This window comes from Nycticebus coucang, chromosome 8 (assembly GCF_027406575.1).
Source record: "Nycticebus coucang isolate mNycCou1 chromosome 8, mNycCou1.pri, whole genome shotgun sequence".
Taxonomy (NCBI): domain Eukaryota; kingdom Metazoa; phylum Chordata; class Mammalia; order Primates; family Lorisidae; genus Nycticebus; species Nycticebus coucang.
The window spans coordinates 135,113,055-135,133,519 of NC_069787.1; positions in this window are offsets into that span (position 1 = coordinate 135,113,055).

The window sequence follows — 20,465 nt, forward strand, 5'->3', positions numbered from 1 at the left end:
TAAATCCAAAGCAAATTTGAGTTTTTGCCTTGCCCTGTTTTATCGCATGAGATATGGACCATTCAACACCACTTTGGCAAGCACTTTGAGAATGTCCACACATCTTAAACTACCGTCAATTAGAGTTTCCTTGTACAAAGAGGTGGTGGGGAGGGAGGATTTAGCTGCCTCTGAGACAGGCTGGCCACTCTGCAAAGCTGTCCTGGGAGGAATTCGTCCTCTACCCAGCCCTCATTTTCCTCTTGGCATTTTCTTTCACTCTTTCTCTGCTCCAGCCCTGATGGCCACCACATTCAAAACATGTTAATGGTAAAGAATTCATTCATTCCATGAACACTTTTAAAGAACCTACTGTGGGCCAGTTACTGTTCTAAATGCCAAGAGATTCAACGAGGAACAAGATACTGCTCTTGTCTGATGGAGCGTTAGCCTGGTGGAAAGAGGGACCTACAGACCAGGGCCCATCAGAGGGGAAAGGCCAGGTAGTCAGGGGGCCCCAGGGAGCTAAGCCTGCCTTGGAACAGACTTTGACAGCCAGTGACCTGCCTGGGTTTGGAAGACTGGAACTTAGCTGCAAAAGGAAGGCAGCAAGGGCATTCCAGGTGGAAGGAACAGCAGGCTCCACTGTCCCCAGGCACGAGGGTCTGGAAGAGCCCAGCATTCGCTCTTGGCATGAACTCTGCTGGCCTACAGTAAGGGAATGGGAGGGTGAAGGTGAGGGTTGGGATCTGGGGCGATCTGAAGCTCAAAAGGGTTCATGAGGATCAATCCATTATTTGTCAGAATTTGCCTACATTTAACAAGTGGGTTAAAGACATTAAAGGAATAAATTTAGGCATTGAAATTACAGTGCTCATGGTTACCCTCCCCCCCCCCGAAAAAATAGCTCTTTCTGGAACACTACGTTCCAAAATGATGCAAAAAACATTTTGAGCAGGGAATCCTAAAAATTGACTTTGCAGAGCCTCTATCCATGCTGGGGGTCAGGAAGGCTCCCTGCACCTGGAACATTGTTTTGGTAATCACGGTCAGACATCCCATGTTGTTTTTTAAGTTTTCTTTTCCTATTAGAGCAGGACCCAGCCCTGGTTCACCCAGGGACGGACCGCAGGGGAGACAGATTGCTGCCCCTCCCGTGTTCCACCTTCAGCCTGTGAGTCCCTCTCCTGCTGGCCTTCTGACTCCAACCCAAGACTTACCTTTGTGGGCATTTTACCCAATGTCACTTTTTGGAGATTTATGCAGGGCCATTCTCCAGAGAGCTAGCTCACCAAACGGCTTAGGCTCGGACTCCTGCCGAGTCCTAAGACTTCACAGCTGGCTGGACTCTGGGATGTGGGCGTTTACCCACGTGAAACCCACCCAGCTTTGAGGCCTGGCAGATTAGAACCCAGGAGCAGAGGAGCCGGGAAAGGCAAGAACAGACCAGGCACTAAAGGAACAGATGAGGAAGGAAAGAAAGGAGAGAGGCTGGGAGGCTGATGAGGAACCAGAAAGGAACGTGGATGCGGGAGGAGACTTGTCTCAACTAGCAGTGAAGTGGTTGTTGGCATGTTCACGTGCAGAGAAAACAGTTGTTCTTCCAAAGATGTTTAGAAAATTCCTCTTTAAATAAAAACTTCAGTAAGACCTCAGGCTTCCCATACCAATTCAAGCTTTGCAAACTTGGCTTAAATAAGCTTTCCATTTCCCCCTTGTCTCTGCCCTGGACTGGACTTTATGAAGGTCAACCCCGGAAATGGGACTGGGGACATCTACAGGTCACCACACAGCAACTAAAAACTGGAGAGTTGTCCCTTCTTCCAAGATCACAGACTGTCACTTAAAAGCCCTTTAGAAAAACAATGGCTCGCGTTTGAATTCAACCTAACAACATTGATGGAGCAACTTCAGATATTTACTATATTCTTAGCAGGTAAGGCTATTTGCCATGACATATTTGACATATTGTTTCTCTTGAATGTAAGCTATTTTTTTTTAAATTAAGTTTGTTTTTTGGTTTTTGGTTTTTTTTTTATTGTTGCAGTTTGGCCAGGGCTGGGTTTGAACTCACCACCCTCAGCATATGGGACCAGCACCCTACTCACTGAGCCACAGGTACTACCCCGAATGTAAGCTATTTTTATTTATTTACTTTTGCAAAAGTGAGGAATGCCTTTCCCTTCTTTTCCATCCTTAGGTTTGGACTTAACATAATTTAAAAATTTTTGAGGAATGCTTTCAAAGGCCTTACATTTTCGGTGTGGGTCTCGTTCTGACTAGTGAATCACATACTCAAATGTTGCTTGTCAAAGGAAGGTGCATTTTTCATTCTCCACAAAATTTACTTCATGAACAAAGAAAGGAATCGTTGCCTGTCACAACATGGATGAACCTTGAAGATACACCAAGTGGAATAAGCGAGTCACAATGAAATAAATGTTTAATACCAGTTATACGTGATATCTGAAGTAGTTAAACTGAATGCTAGCTGCCTGGGGATGGGGGTGGGGGAATGGCAAGTTGTTTAATGGGTATAGAGTTGCAGTTTTACAAGATGAAAATGTTCTAAGGCCTGGTGCAGTGGCTCATGCCTGTGATCCAGCACTCTGGGAGGCTGAGGTGGGTAGATCTCTTGAGCTCAGGAGTTTGAGACCAGCCTGAGCAAGAGCAAGACCCCATCTCTACTAAAAATAGAAAAACTATCTGGGCACCATGGTAGCGCCTGTAGTCCCAGCTACTCAGGAGGCTACGGCAGGAGAATCACTTAAGCCCAGGAGTTTGAGGTTGCTGTGAGCTATGATGCCAACAGCACTCAAGCCAGAGTGACAGAGTAAGACTCTGTCTCCAAAAAAAACAAGATAAGAAAAAGTTATGGAATTCTGTTGCACAACAATGTGAATATATTTAACATTACTAAACTGTACACTTAAAAGTGGTTAAGATGATAAATTTTGTGTTAGGTGCTTTTACCACAAATAAAAAATTTTAAAGTATATTTTTAAAAAGTGATTCAGAGGGCTGCAATTCTCAATGCAAAGTTCTAAGAATATCTTTTTGTGTGTGTGTGTGCGTGATTTTTTGGCCAGGGCTGGGTTTGAACCCGCCACCTCTGGCATATGGGACCGGCGCCCTACTCCTTGAGCCACAGGCGCCACCTGTTCTAAGAATATCTTAATCAATTTCTGCTTCTATTTTCCTTTGTATGTATTTGTAAGTGTGAAATGACTTTAGAAAATCCAAGCCCAAGTGTGTCTCCATAGATCTTGGTAAGTACGAGATAAAAATCTTTGGTAATTGGGGGAAAGTTCTTCATTCCTTCGGGTCTGAGGCACTCTGGTGGCCCGAAGCGTCTTCAGTCATATGTCCAACAGGTTCAGCCCCATTCAGAACGCTTGTCTTGAAGGGCATTATATAGATACATTTCTAGAACTTTGGTTAATTCTACCATTCTCAGTTAATTTAAGAAAAAGAACTTATTAAAAGAACGGACTTCTTTTAATAGTGGAACTTCTATTGAAAGGATGGTAAACACTGTCTACCTCCAATTTTCTTAAAATCCCATTAAAGGGATTTTTAAAAATATCATAAATCTACAAGAATGAAACCCAGCCCCGGCCACAAACTGCAAAAAAAAAGACTGCATTTCATAAATCTACAAGAATGAAGAGAATTGGGTAAAGTGTCAGTACAATTTTGAAACCCAGAGTATGAGGAAGAGTTTAACTGCCTGTGATGTGACGTGCCTGCAAGGGTTGAGAGGACAAATTCTTCACACTTCAAATCTCAGAAGTCTCAGTAGTTGAAGGGACCAGGTAACTCTGAGGGAAGGGGCTGGGTGTGGGCGGGCTGCCCGGGATGGCCAATAACAGTTGTAAGGAGTTGAACCGCTAGACATCATTTCCCACGCCAGGGCAACTGGCCCTTCTCAACTCTGGCAAAAGACAGAAAGCTTATTTTCAGGACAGCCTGAATGCAAAGGATCTAGACACAGACCTGGTCATGCTGTAACTTATCTGAGAGGAGTTTAAGTCGAGTCTGGATACCGAACCATGAGACCTCTCCCTCCTCCCTCTTCTGTTCCTCTAGAAACACGCTGGCAGCCAAGCTTAAACCCCCTTCAGCACATAACAGAGGTGGAACAGCAGACACCATCTGGGAAACTGGCCAGCCCAAGAGAAAAACCTAGAAATTAACTGATGAGTCCCTCAGTGAAAGGGGCCTATCCCTGTCCCCACCCAGGCACATTACCAAGAGGTCAATGGTTAACAGGTCCTACTGTGTGCCTGGATATCCCAATAGGTTGCCTAATTCTACAGATGCACGGAGGACCCAGGATCTCAAGATATCTGAGGAAAGACTCTGACATGACCAAGCAGGACAAAAACAACAAGGAAAGGGAAACTCGGAGAAAACAAAGGTCATTTAGAAAGAAGAAAATATGTCTACTACCCACTATTATGGACTTAGATTTAAGAGATAATGTCGCAGGGTCCATAAGTCAGGAAGGCGTAATAAAGGGAACAACCATAGAACAAAAGACCTTCTAAAAATTAAAATGTGACAGCAGACTCTGAGCAAAATGAAAATGGCAATGGTGTGGTTTTAAATCTACCCAGTCCTCTATCAATAACCACCACAACAACAAAATGCAAAACTACCATATACAGTAAAAGTGTGTCTCACAAGCTGCCAAAAATAAGGAGGAGGCTGGTTAACCAACAGTAAGGAGGCTCACATGGTACCAGCAAGTGGACAGGAGGAAAGTAGGAAGCAGGCTAAGGGCCTTCTGGTGGCACCGACAGCCAGCAAACCCACAATCAATCTGCCAGAGGCACTCGTCCCCGTGACAGAATGTGCACAGTCTGCGTAGAAAGCTTATTGAGTCTTTCTGAGAACAGCTGCCGGAACTGGAAAAGCCTCTGTGGGTGAAGACAAAGGCAAGGCTAGGTGGTGTGGGGCACCTGGGGCCCTCCTAAGTCTCAGCACTCCCAACTGAGTCTCCCATCCAGGACAAAGCCCCCCACAGAGGAGGGGCTGCTGGGAGTGAGTGAAGGGAAGAGAAGACCAGATCAAAGAGCAGAGGGCAGAAAAGGCAGCTTCACAGGATACACGTAGGAGACAATACTGCCCGCTTCGTTATGGTAACGATAGAAAAGCTACTGAGATAGGAGAGCATCCTGGCCCACCCTTCCCTCCTAAGGCACACCGCCTGGGCCTCCTCACAGCACCGCTGGATATAATCTCACCTCTCCCAGCATGGCAGCTGACCCATCAAAAGCAGATTCCAGGGAGCAGGAGAAAGCCGTGGTGCCTGCCGTGACCTCATCACACCCACCAAGTCGACCATGTTTGGTCCTCAGAAGCTAGAATAGAATTTTCTAGTCCTAAGTTCAGCTCACTGTCAAGGGCAGGGGAATTAGGCTTCACCTTCTGAAGGAAGGAGCACTCAAGAATTTTGTGGATGTTTAAAAACTACCTTAAAATAGAAAAAGGGTTAGAGAGAAAGTTAAAGAAAGATATAAACAGAAGATAGGTGGATAGGAAAAGATAAGCCAATAATTGTAAAATAGGATTCCCTGAATCAGAAATCTAGACCAAACACTAAAACGTTTAATTCATGAAAATATCAGGGTGGTGCGTGTGGCTCAAAGGGGTAGGGTACTGGCCCCATATGCCGGAGGTGGCAGGTTCGAACCCAGCCCCAGCCAAAAATTGCAAAAAAAAAGAAAAGAAAGAAAGAAAAAAAAATTTGAAAATATCAATGAAATAAAGTAAGATTTAAATCTATATATTAAAAGGGCATGCTGCATCCTAGGAAAATGAATCTGGAATGGATAACACTGAGACATATTCTAGTAAAACCAATGAGCTTTAAAAAGAAAGAAAGAAAAGACTAAATCATCTACAGAAGAAAATAATCAGATTGTCCTCAGACTTTTCAACACAGTCTAGTATTTATTTCCAGATAGTGGAATAACATATTTAAAACATTGGGTGGGAGTGAACTAATGATTCTATGGATTCTGTTAGCCAAACTTAATCTGTGCAGTCACACTTGCATGAATATTTAAGTTTAGGATTATTTTTTCTAGATCTGTGAAATAGGATATCAGTATTTTGATGGGAACTGCATTGAATTTTGGGCAGTATGGACATTTTAATGATGCTGGTTCTACCAGTTCATGAGCAGGGGGTGTTTTTCCATCTACAATATCTTTCGTCATTGTTCTGTAGTTCTCCTTAAGAGACCTGCACCTCTTTTTGTTAAGTGTATTCCTAGGCATTTTATTTTCTTTGTAGCTATTGTCAATAGTGGTAAGTCCTTGATTTGTCACTCAGCTTGACTGTTATTAGTATATAGAAATACTACTGACTTGTGTACATTGATTTTGTAACCTGAGACTTTGCTGAATTTTTAAAATCAATTATAGGTGGTGACTGTGGCTCAGAGGAGTAGGGCGCTGGCCCCATGTACTGGAGGTGGTGGGTTCAAGCCCAGCCCCAGCCAAAAACTGCAAATAAAAATAAAAATAATAAAATCAATTATAGGAGTCTTTTGGTGGAGTCTTTAGGGTTTTCTAGATATAAGACCATATTGCAGGCAAATAGAAATAATCTGACTTCTGTTTTCCTTATCTGGATACCCTCTATTTCCTTCTGTTGCCCCATTCTCTGGCTACGACTTCCAGTACAATGTCGAATAGTAGTGGTGACAGTGTCTTGTTCCAGTTCTGAGGGGTAATAAGCCACGGAGTAAAAATACAATCTACAGAATGGGAGAAAATATTCACAAACTGTGCATCTGACAAATGACTAATATCCAGAGACTACAAAGAACTCAAATCAAGAAGAAAAACACAAACGACCCAAAATGTTCAACATCACCATTCATCAAGGAAATGCAAATTAAAACCACAATGAGACAGCACCTCAGGGAACAATGAGTGCTTCGCAGAGTAACAAGGGTGATGCTCATACGTTCTTCACAGGACTGACTATCAGTACAAACCCTGCGGAAAACAGCATGGAGCTATTCTAGCAAAGAAATAGAAATAGACCTCCCTTTCAATAAAGCCAGCCCACTGCGGGGTATCTGCCCAAAGGGAAATAAGTTCTTTTATAAAGAAGACACCTGCACATGAGTGTTTATTGCAGCGCAGTTCACAAAGGTGTAGAATCAGCCTGAGGATCCATCAACTCCTGAGTGAATAAAGAAAGTGTGATATAGATAGATAGATAGATAGATAGATAGATAGATAGATAGATAGATAGATAGATAGATAGATATGCACACACACCATAGAGTCCTACTCAGCCATAGAAAAGAATGAAATAATATCTTCTATAGCAACTTGAGTGGAATTTGAGATGGTTATCCTAAGTGTAGTAACTCAGGAAGGGAAAAAGAAACACTGTATGTGCTCACTAATAAGTGGGGACTGAACTATTGGTACACATGGTCACAAGAACATGTAAAGGACATTGGAAACCAGGAAGGTGGGAGGGGAAGGGATGGAAAACTTACCCATTGGACACAATGAACACTGTTCTAGTGACACTGACTTCAGCATTATACAGTGTATCCATGTAATAAAAACATTTGTACACCCTTAATATTTTGGAAGAAAACTATTAGAAATAATAAGTTCAGCAAAGTTGCAGGATTGATATACAAAAACCAGTTAAATTATACAAAAATCAGTTAAATTTTTATACACTAGCAATGAACAATCCAAAATGAAATTAAGAAAACAATTTTATTTACAATAGCATCAAAAAGAACAAAACACTTAGAAATAGATTTAGCATGAGAAGTATAAAAATTATATTCTGAAAATGAGGAAACATTGTTGAAAGCAAATAAAGAAAACCTAAACAAATGGAAAGAGACAGGCTGTGTCCATGGACTGGAAGACCTAATACCAGGTTGGTGGCAATCCCCAGACTGATCTGTAGATCCGGTGCAATCATGTCTGAATGCAGCTGTAGTCTTTGCAGTAATTGACAAGCTAATCTTAAAATACATTTGGAGACTCAAGAGGCCAAAACAAATTGAAATAATCTTGTAAAAGAAGAACTAAGTTGGAGCATTCACATTCCTGAACTCCAAAGTGGTCAGCAAGATGGTGCGGTACTGGCTTAAGGATAAACAGAGATTAATGGAACAGAAGTGAGAGTTCAGAAATAAATACATTTATGGCCAATTGATTTTTCACACAGCTGCCAAGACCATTCACTGGGGAAAGAATAGTTTATTCAAAGATGGTGCTGGGACAACCAGCACCAAAAAATGAAGGTGGACTTTTCCTTCCCACCAGCACAGACTAACTCAAAGTGGGCCCAAGACTTAAACGTAAGAGTCAAAACTATAACACTCTTAGAAGGAAACACAAGAGTAAATCTTTGTGACTTTGGGATTTTTCCATTCTTAGATATAATACTAAAAACATACGCAATAAAAGCAAAAAAGTAAAAAAAAAATAGATAAACTGGACTTCATTAAAATCTAAAACTTTTGTGCTTCAAGGGCACTTTCAGGAAAATGTCAGTAAGTCATTTCCCTGATGAAGGACTGTGATCTTTATGTAACGGATGCCAAGACAAATAACTCAGTTTAAAAATGAACAGGCAGTTTTCTAAAGAAGATACACAAATGGTCAGTAGGGGCAAGAAATGATACACAACATTACTGGTCATGGGGAAATGCAAATCAAAACCCCAATGAGATTCCACCTTACAGCCAGGAGGATGGGTGGAAATAAGAAATCAAAAAATAAGGATGTAGAAAAATTAGGACCTTCGTGAAATTCTAGTGGCGACATAACAGGATGCATCCACTTTAGAAGAGTCTGGAAGCTGCTCACAAAGCTCAATAGGGAGTTGGCATTTGACCTGACACTTCCACTCTAGGCTCATGACCAAAGAAATGAACACAGGCCAACCCAGCTCTGCACCGAAGCCTCAGAGCAGCATGATTCGTGATGGGCAAAAGGGGCAACTACATGCCAGATGCCCATCCACTGGTAAACGCTGATTTCATGTAGTGAAATGTTATTCAGGCGTGAAAAGTCATGACGTGTTGATAGATCTTAGCTACAACAGGGATGAAACCTTGAGAATATTATGCCAAGTGAAGCAAGCGAGATAGGAAAGGTTGTACGTGTAATTACATTCCTATTAAATAGCCAGAATAGGCAACACAGAGAGACGTGCCCAGGTGCGGCTGCAAAGGCGGCTGGGAACGTGACAGCTGGGCACGGAGGGGACACATGTCCACCCATTGTTTCTGCTCCAGGGAGAGTAATAAGAAGAGGCAGAATCCTGACTATGAGCAAAATCTTTTGTTCTAAGCTCCCCACAGTGGAGGGCATGGAGCTCCCCAGACACACAGCCTGTGTGGGCTGCCGAGACACCGCAGACTGGGTGCTCAGACAGCAGAAATGTATTTATCATGGGTGTGGAGAGCATAAGTCAGAGGTCAAGGTGTTGGGGGGCGGGGGGTCTGTAAGGCTTCCCGGCTGCCTTCTAACTGACCCCTCTGTGCACACACATAGAAAGAGATTTCTGAGGCTCCTTCCTCTTCTCATGAGAACATAGTCCTGCTGGACTAAGGTCCCACCTTGACGGCCTCATTTAACCTAGTGACCTCCTTAATGACCCTGTCTCCAGTATAGCCACCCCGGGGGTCAGGGCTCAACACAGGAACCAGGGGTGGGAGGCAATCTGGTACAGACTACAGGTGCCGCAGCAACCTCTCTGGCTGCTCCCAGCTGTGGTCCGAGAATGCCCACTTCATTGCTTATTGGAAAAGAAACAGACTAAGCTCTCCAAGAAGGTGGAGGCTCCCCTCTCAGTCTGCAGCACAGAGACTTGTTTCTGGGAAATTCTTCGGCTGGGGCACCTAAGCCAGGTGCAGTGAGACCGGCCCTGCCAAAGTCATGAGCAAAGCTGCTGCACCTGCTTTGTGACCTTGATCCATTCATGTCCTTCAACTGGACGGCCTTCCTTTCCTCTCCTCATGCCTCCCTGCCTAACATCCAGCTTCTCTGAAACCTGACACCTCTCGTCACTCCCTAGTCTACCCTGGGACCAGCTCAGGTACCTGGCAGCTCCTTCTGAGATCTTTATTGTTAAGGAGAAGGTCACTCGGAACGTTTCTCAAAGGAGCTTCACAATCATTTAATTTACTATAATATACAAAATGTGTCTTTCTGGAAAAGACGCAAATAACAATTGGTGCCATTTGCATGGATAATAGCAAGAGTCATAATTTGCTAATCTCACCTATTTTCCACAAGAAAGGGAACAGAGTAATTTACATGGTAAATGTCAGAGGGTGAGTTTGCCAGTGAGTTTCTTCACTGCTGCTTATTCGACTGGCCCTGAACACCTGAGGTGTGAGCCTCTGAGTCTTCTGTGAAGTGGAAGTATGATAATGACATCAGGGCAGAGGGGTCTGTGATAATAGATGTACTGACTACAGTGTCTGGCACATACCAAGTACACAATAAATATAAGTTGCAGATATTATCACCACCATAATCATCCCCACCATATTGCCAAGTTGACCAAGTACAGGCCAGGCCTAGTCGCCTGCATTTGCTCTGAGGTTTCTAACCATTAGGGCTATTTGAATGCCCACAAGGAAACCTAGAAGTATCAGCCAGCAGGGCAGGAGTGAGGGTTTCTCTTGGCTGTGAGGCCTCCCTCTGCACCCCAAGGCCTCTCCAGGGTCCCGAGGTAACAGAAAGGACAGAGACCAGTCTCAGACACAGGATCTCAGGTCCCTTCTGGCCCTCCCCACACCCCCCTCCCTCTTGGTCCCCTGTCACCAACACACAGCCATGTGACATTTATTTCACAGTAAGTCACAACAGATCCAATAACCAACCTGCCCGTGCCACCCTCCACTCTTGTGTTAGGGGCATTAATCATCAGTTGATCGTCAGTTAACCCCAGTGAACTGGGCAAATTGTAGCAAACAGACACATTTGTATGAGCTCAGAAAGCCCCACATGGGGTCAGTGCTCCCAGCATTTTCCCAACTGGGGTCCTCCCCCATGCCTCCTGCCAGACGTCAAGACTCACACAAAGTCCTGAGACTCTCAGGTCTGTGTAAACACATCCTGATCACAAAGCTGCCTGCAGGAAAGGCAGTGCCACTGTGAAAGTGGCCACAGCAATGAACATGGGCCCGAGAGGCTTTAGTTCTCTCCACTGCCTGGCCCTGAAGCTGGACGCTCAACATGGCTCATTGCCATGGCACTGCTCATGTCCCCGGCAAATCGTCAGGAGCAGTCTGGAGGAGTCACCCTGTAGGGGCTGGGAGACTGACATTTGCGTAACATGTGTGTATGTGAATATCACACAGCAGCCCACAGGGCTCCACTGTGACCAGCTTGCCTCTTACAGCTTCTAATGTCCCCACAGCAAGGAGCAGAAGGCAGAGGGGCGCACGCTGTAACCAAACGCAGGAGACGTGGACATGTAGAGACGTACTACTTCACAGTCATCGTATTTTCAGTAGGGAGGAAGTCAGGCAGAGTGTCACTAGCTGCACCCAGAGTGTCACTAGCTACACACAGAGTTTTAGGGGCCTAGATTTGGACGTTGGAAGTCTTTCAAAAATGAGGCTCCCACTTGTCGGCCTTGATTCTTCTGGAACGTGGTGTGCCAGTGAGTTGTGTCTGAATTCCAGTGTGCTGCTGGCAGGTTTCCCCTACTGCAGGGACACAAAGTGAAGGTGCCTTCCCCCAACCTGTCTTGAAGGTGTCTTGAAGCGGGGTTCAGCATGTGGTTGAGGTTCTGCTGACCCTTACAAGCCTTGAACTTGTAACTGAGGGATATGGACTGGCAGGCAGGTCACGTGACAGCCAATTTCCTAACATGTGTGGTCTCTAGCCAGCCGCCGTGACAGAGTGCCCACGTTCAGTGGCAGTATCCCCACCATGGCAGACTGCAGGTGTCTGGGAAACCTAGTTATGTGGGCTTTGGAAACACAGCTTAGAATCCATTTCTCCATGACTCCACAAGCCATTTATTTACTCCTTGTAACAAATCCCTTTTTACTTAATCTAGCCGGAGAAAATGCTGGTCTCTGCCAAAAATTCTTCCCCAATACCCCAAGTTGGCAGAAAGAGGTGGTCGCTTGTGGAGGTGTGGGAGAGACCCCTCGCTGACCTCAGGGGGTGGGGGAGAATGTGCTCAGACTCTGTGCTCTTAGAAAGCACTAGAAAGAGCTCAGTGCCACTGCAGGAGGACTACTGGGTAAAGAGAAGCCTGATAGGCAGGTGGGTTGGTGGCCATTCGTGGTTTGCTTCAAGAATGCCCAGACGAGGTTGAAACAGAGACAGAACTCCTTAACAGCATGCGAGGCCCCTCGCAGCCTGCCTCCTAGAGGCCTGTGCGTCTGATGCCGGGCCTCCACTTTCCTCTGGAGATTCACAGCCCATCCCTGACTCAGACATCAGCCTGGAATGTCCCTTAACTGGCAGCTCCTGCTAGCCCTGAAATCAGCCCTTCCGCTAAGTCTCAGCTCTCAGGATACCTGTGGAATCTCTCCATGTGCCCTGCTCATGCAGAATTACCATTTACGTCCATTAAAAACAGGTGCCTGCCCTGCCAGGCAGGAAAATCCAGGGGGGCAGAGACTGCCCCAGGCAGGGGGATCCTGACCAGCTCACAGTGCCCTGCACATGCTTGGTGAGTAGAGTTTGAGAGCACCTGCCTCCCTGCTCCCGAGGTGCTGCAGTGGAGGGAGACAGCTCGAGAAACTGGCCATTGGCTCTTAAATGCTTCTGCCTGGGAGTGAGTGACACACCAATTCCATGAATAATTTGCTGGCCAGAGCAGATTCCAAGGCCACCCAAATTCTAACGCTTGATCTAGGAAGAGGGAGGGCTGCGAATACAAGTGTCAAATGCCTGTCGTAGCCTCCTGCCCAAGAAGCAGCCTGAACCTCAGGTTGGGACAGGGGCGTACTGATTGCTCTGTATCTGGTGACACACTGAATTCTTTGCTCTAAGGCACTTTTTTTTTTCACTGTCATTGTCGTGTTCTCTACTGGCTATTGAGCATTCTTATCTTGGCAGTCCTAAGCTCAGGGCTTTACCAGAAATGCCCTGTGAAAATGAGCTTTAGGTCAATAACAGAATCTGCTTACCCAGGCGGGCTCGTCTCTAGTCACCGCCTCCCCGGGACAGGAGGATTTACTCCCTTTGTTACACGTGATCCACAGTCACTGCTGTTCTCACTTGGCCTTGAAATACAGTTGCTCTTGGGGCTTAGCAGAATGGCCTGCATCAACACTCACTCCCCCTGTACTGAGCATCTGTTACCCGTGGTCAGGCAGTGAAGGAATTTCACACAGTCGTGTAGTCAGGGTCTGTGGGGATGTGGCAGGTGAGCTGGGCAGGGGTGGCAGGACTCGGTCAGGAGGCTGGGTCGCCCTCCTGCGCTGGGCTTCCTCAGGGAAAATTGGAGGGAGGGTCTGGGAGGTGTGAGAGAAGCCGGGGGCTGAGGAGCAAGCTGGTGCCCTCCATTGCGGGGAGTGGCCATGCACAGGGCAGCGCAGGGCAGCGCACCTCGCCAGCACCCACCTCCGGCTGCCAGGTTGTCTCAGCTCCAACTTCCAGGCCACTTATGACCTGGGACCCCAGAAATTCCAGCTCTTCCAGGACCCCCTCCATGTCAGAGGTCTTGTGTGTCCTGTCTTACGTCCCCCACAGCATTTTGCTTTGGCCGTGGCCGTGACAGCAGCTCTGCAGGACATAAGCCCCATGGCCGGCACCCGCATGCAGCCAGGTGCCTCCTCCCTGCTGGGTGACTGCTCACCTGAGGCAGCTCAGGGGCCACCGGACATCGTTGGTCAGTGCCTGGAAGCGCCCGGGAACAAGCAGCCCTCAGTCGAGTCTTGAACTGTGAGAAACTTGAGGGGGTGCAGTAGACACGTGCTCCCTCTTCTGTACCGTGGGCTGACAATGTGGGGGATGTTGCACACATTCCCTCAGGGTGTCCCTGGGGAGTGAACCCCCTTCACCCCACTGGGCTGGCTTTCCCTTCCCGTCTGTCTCACTCTTCCCTGTCCCCAAATACAAGTCCTCAGGCCCAAATTAAGACACATTTCCCCAAGATAAATGGTTGAACTTTTTCTTTCCTTTTATTTTCTTCATTAAAGCACTTACCCGTTTGTTTCAGGGTTAATTATCGAGAAAAAGGCTAATGCTAGTATCCTATGCCTGTTAACCATGGGTCTCGTGCAATACGCTGATGGGAAGAAATTACACCGATCGAATGGAAACAGAAAGAATTCTAAAGAACTGGGGTGTGGGAGTGGACGGAATGGGCCCTGGCTTTTAATGTATTTTATCCCCCCGCCCCACTGAGAAAACATTTGTTTAACCTCAGGAACCAGTACACCGTACAGACTCCCCTGACTGCTGTTCCTTACATGGGCTTTACGTGATTTGTACATTAAATGAAGTTAGACCTTTCCTGGAGGTACTGTTGCCACCAACTCAAACTCCATGGCTAGGAGCAGTGTCGTTTCCACACAGCACTGAGCGTCTGCTGTATAATTACATTAAATCAATCCCCTGGCTTGGGTAGGGCAGGAAGAACATGAGCTGGCCCTGAAAGGGCCCTTAATGACTATTTTTGTTTGGAAGAACAGTGGGAACTCTGTTGCTATTCAAGAAAAATGTGGCCAGGGGACTGTTCCCTCTATTTCTAAAGCAACCCCAAGTGTTTTATTTAGTGGTTCAATTCTCAGAGTCTGGCCATATGAAAGATTTTTAAAATCCAGTATTGATATATTCTTTAAGGCTTTGGAGAACAACTGTTAATTAAATGTATAACAGACCCTTATAATCTTGGGCCAAATATTCATTTTTTTCCAGCCTAACGTTCCCAAAGCTTCAGCTACTTTATCCGGTAAATATTTTGTAAAGTATCTGGGAAAGTGTGGACTGTCACTCACTGGCACTCTTTTAAAACAGGACAGATTTTTCAGCTGCGTGCTGGCACTCAAGTGTGGTCCTACAAGACGTGGGCCCCAGGTCTCGCCCAGAGAGCAGAGGTTGGACAGAAGTGAAAACAGTTTGGGGGACAATACTAAGATGCCATTTTCTTTCACTGTTATCGTCTCTGACTGTGTGGAGTCTCCTAGGGTCACAGAATAAGCGACATCACCGCACAGTGACCCAAGACACAGTAGCAGAACCCGTCTGTCCACAAACCAGACGTTACAGAAATCTGCAAAAATATGAACATGCCACTTTTGTCCCTAAATTTTTAAAAATGTATTTTCATAAAATGTAGCCTACGTTAACATGTAATGGGTTTATTATTATTGTTTTTAAATGAATTGATAAATATGCTTTGAATTCTGTTTTAATTTCTAATACACTATTATTTATTTATTTATTATTAAATCATAGTTGTGTACATTCATTCAATCCTGAATTCAATAAAATTCAATGGTTTTATATACCATTATTATTAAATAATTATTATTAAATCATAGTTGTGTACATTAATTCAATCCTGAATTCAATAAAATTCAATGGTTTTATATACCATTTAACGTATTTTCATCACACTGGTTAACAAAGCCTTCCTGGCATTTTCTTAGTTATTGTGTTAAGGCATTTATATTCTACATTTAGTAAGTTTCACATGGACCCTGGTAAGATGCACCACAGGTGTAATCCCACCAATCACCCTCCCTCTATCCAGCCTTCTCCCTCCCCTCCCTTCCCTCTCCCCCTTCCCCCTATTCTTAGGTTATAACTGGGTTATAGCTTTCACGTGAAAGCCATAAATTAGTTTCATAGTAGGGCTGAGTACATTGGATACTTCTTCTTCCATTCTTGAGATACTTTACTAAGAAGAATATGTTCCAGCTCCATCCATGTTACACTAGCTATTGATATTCATATCCCTATAAACAAAAGTTTTTGAGGTACTCAGCCCATTCTACGAACAAAAATGGATCCTGAGACCAAAAGTTAAGAATCACTGGTGTAAGGGAACAGTAATGGTTTTGAACTGGACCTTACCAGCCACTTGCATAGACACAACACACACACATACCTTGTACACACCCTGTATGCACACACTGGATAGGCATGCTGTACACACCCACACTGTACACACACACTGTATGCATGCTCACTATATATGCATGCTGTACACACACACCCTGTACACACCCTGTATGCACATATGGTATACATACCCCTGTATACACCCTGTATGCACACACTGTACACACATGCTATACACACACACCCTGTACACACGCACCCTGTACACACACTGTATGCACATACGGTATACATACCCCTGTATACACCCTGTATGCACACACTGTACACACATGCTATACACACACACCCTGTACACACGCACCCTGTACACACACTGTATGCACATACGGTATACATACCCCTGTATACACCCTGTATGCACACACTGTACACACATGCTACACACACACACTGTACGCACACACACCTCCCTCAATTAAGGTCTTTCTCATCTAAATAAGAAAAAGTAAATGGTTTAGTTCAACAAAGAAATGTTAATTGACTCAACAAAGTATTGAAAAGAAAATATTCCTCAACTGAGTAATTCTGAACATACTGTTATGTTCACTATAACATAGTGAACATTAGTCCACTCAAATTTGTGTGTTGAAATTCTCACCCCTAAGTGATGGTGTCCGTGAGCAAGGCCTCATCCTTGTGACTGGGCTTCATCAAAGAAGCCCCACAGAGGTCACCCACCCCTTCCCTGATGCCTCAAGACACAGAGTTGCTACCATTCGTTAAGTCTGAGGGGAGATATGTGTTCACATTTACATATATGTGCATAAAGTATCTCTGAAAAATACACAAAAAGGTAGTAACAGTGACAGCCTGTGAGGGGGGAAGTTAGAGTAGAGGACAGGAAAGAAGACCTTTACAATTCTGAACCTTGTGACTACATTACATAGGCAAAATACAAAATAGAATTTAAATGAAAAACCCCCAAGTCCACTGTTTTTCCAAAGTATCTCCTAAGTCCTCAGTTCCAGATCTACTGTTCTCAACAACTGACATTGGACTGTTCTCTCTCTTTTTTTCTTAAAAAATATAATTCAGGCTCGGCACCTGTAGCACAGTGGTTATAGCACCAGTCACATACACCGAGGGTGGTGGGTTTGAACCCAGCCCGGGCCAGTTAAACAGCAATGACAATTGAAACAAAAAGTAGCTAGGCCTTGTGTTGGGCACCTGTAGTCTCAGCTAATTGGGAGGCTGAGACAAGAAAATCTGTTAAACCCAAGAGTTTGAGGTTGCTATGAGCTGTAACCCCATGGCACTCTACCAGGGTGACATAGCGAGATTCCATCTCCAAATATATATATATATATAATTCAACTTTCTCTACTTGATTACAAACTCCGGATTAAATGACTAGCTGCATGTGTGTGAGCCTTAGAGCTCCCTGCAGTAATCAGGGCCTGGCGTAAATAAGCGTTCAATAGTAATTGTTTATTAACCATCGAGGCTGTTCCCAAGGAACAGACCCCTGAGCCCTGAGCCAGCGCCAGGTGGCAGGGTCCTCTCTGTGGTGAGATGTGTGGGTGTGTCAAACGGGACAGACCCACGCTGGTCAGCACAGGGAAAGCAGCAAATACATCTTTTTAAACATTTGATATTTGTATTTGAAAGAAAAATGGAAGTATTTGTCACGGGAAATATAAATCCTCTGCTGGATTTCCTGCAAGTCTTTTATAGTTTAGAATTGAGTTTGCTTTTTTAATGCAAGAAAGAGCCCTCAGAACTTGATCTTGCCGGGAACTCAAGTGAACTGGGAGATTTTGCCAAGAGGATGATGTCAGTGGTCTATAGCCTTTCTTGGACAAATTGGTGATTCTGAGAGTTTGTGGAAAAATCTTCTAGGATCCCACTATTTTATAGGTGAAGCAGCAACAGTAGGATCCAGAACAAATCTCTAGTACAGACCCTAAAACTGGTCAGGTTTTATTTTAGTAAAAGGTTGTTAGTATCACAAACAGAGGCCTTAAATGCTAGTTTTTAAAAAATGAGTAAGGAAGATGATTTCCCATTCCTGGAAGAGACTGTCACCCAAACGTTGCAAAGTGTCCCTACCTAGGTCCCTCTAATCAATAAGAAAACACTAGTGATTCACATGAAATGTTGGTGACACCACATCCTGCTTCCCGGACAAATCTGCATTCTTACAGGATCAGCAATCCTTAGCCCAAAGGAATGAGCCCTTGAGGATAAAATTTCAGATGATGGACTATTGCAGGGGTCCTCAAACTACAGCCCATGGGCCACGTAAGGCGGTGTGATTATATTTGTTCCCGTTTTGTTTTTTTACTTCAAAATAAGATATGTGCAGTGTGCACAGGAATTTATTCATAGTTTTTTTTTTTTAAACTATAGTCCAGCCCTCCAAGGGTCTGAGTGGCCCCTGTTTAAAAAGTTTGAGGACCCCTGATTTAGAGCTTTCTACCTCCCCTGCAGGTAATCTTACTGCCTAAATTTATTCCAACTCTTAACTTTCTTTACCATAGATTGAAACGAACATGGTTCGATGTTTAAATTTAGAAATTGTCAGAAGAGACAATTTTATTTCATTCAAATTTGCTTTTTAAACGTTTACAAAAGAGAAGAAGGGAATCGTGACCACCACTTCAAAAGCCAACTGCTGTCCTGACTTTTTGTGTGAAGAACAGAAGACCACTTTTTGCTGGAAACATCAGAGTTGATTTTATGTTCAGTCACACGGAGGAGGTTAACAACAGGCTGCTGGCACAAACTACCATAGTTTCTCACACCAGCCTTACTTTCTGATGTTTCATAGTTTTCAAAACATATTTCAGAGTTTTTGGTAATCACACAAGTTTACAATTTAGATGGATATTGGAAAAATTTGACAATTTCCCTCATGTTTTAAGCTAAAAGTCAGAAACACAACAGGGAATATGTTGCCACCTGTGATGGAGCAAAATTGTCCCTTGGGTCTTTGAGAGTTGGTCTCAAACAGATTCCTTAAGTCCTCAGTTGCTTTATCAATTATTTTAAACTAAATAAAATTAAATTTAAATTATATTCCCTTCTTGAAAACTGTTGTACTTTCCTAACTTCAAATGTCTCAGAGAAGACATTTGTGGTTCCATTTTCACATCTGATGCCAGCCCAGTCTGTCTCCTCTCCTGGACAGTTACCCAACTTGGGCCTGCTCACCAGATTGCTGGACACAAACAGGACCTGGTTGAGGGCCAGGACACTTTAGGAATTTTGGCTGTGCTCCTGTCAAACTCTTGGCAGGAAACTGCCTGGAGCGCACCAGGCCCCAGTGCCAGCCGCCAGCAGCCTGGTCTCTGCAGGGATGCGGGCTTCTCACTGGCGGAGGGGGGCCTCTGCCATAGCCAAGATTCTTCCTCCCTCTGTTGTGTTGGCTGGGAGCTGTATCCAGTAACCTCCTAAGTGGCCACCACTTCTAAAATACTGTTCATTTCATCTTTATCTAATCATTTAAAATTTCTCTTTGAGGGTGTTTTATTATAGGCATAGCACAGTGCATGTATAATTTATAAATACGTGAAAATAATTTATAATTTATAAATTATAATTTATAATCACAGGACATGTATAATGTATAAATACATAAACATATAAAGGACAGTCATGTTTGAAAATATTTTCTGATGAGAGTTGACAGTCAAAAAAGTTTGGATGCCATTGCTCTATGAGCAAAGGTTCTAGAAAGGATCTCTGTGCCCTTTTCCCAAAAGCAATTTAAAAGGTTATATCTAAGACTCAGGAACCAACTAGAAACAGTTCTGAGTGGCCAAGATGGGACAATTTGAGGATTAATGCAATGGGTTAAAACACATTAAATAAATTAAAAGTAGGTGAACTTACAATGATACTTTTATTTTATTTTATTTATTTATTTCCTTATCTATTTTTGAGACAGTTCCACTTTCTTGCCCCCGGTAGAGTACCATAGCATCACAGCTCACAGCAACCTCAAACTCTTGGACTCAAGCAATCCTTTGGCCTCAGCCTCCTGAGCAGCTATGACTACAGGTGCCCACCACAAAGCCCAGCTATTTTTAGAGACCACGTCTCACTCTTGCTCAGGCAGGTCTCGAATTCCTGAGCTCAGGCAATCTACCTGCCTCAGCCTCCAGAGTGCTGGGATTATAGGCATGAGACACCTAACCCAGCCCATAATGATATTTTTTGTTAAATAAGCTCATCTCTCATCTTTGAAGGATGTTAGTGAATCAACTAATTATTCTGAAAAGAAGCAAGCACTGAACCTGACTTTTGTGTGTGTATACCCTAGGACACCAAATGATGGCAGAGTCAAACCCAGCCCCGGCCAAAAAAAAAGAATATTATCATTTGGCAAATCTCAGATCAAATAGGATCTGTGGCCATTAGTAGCCACTATCT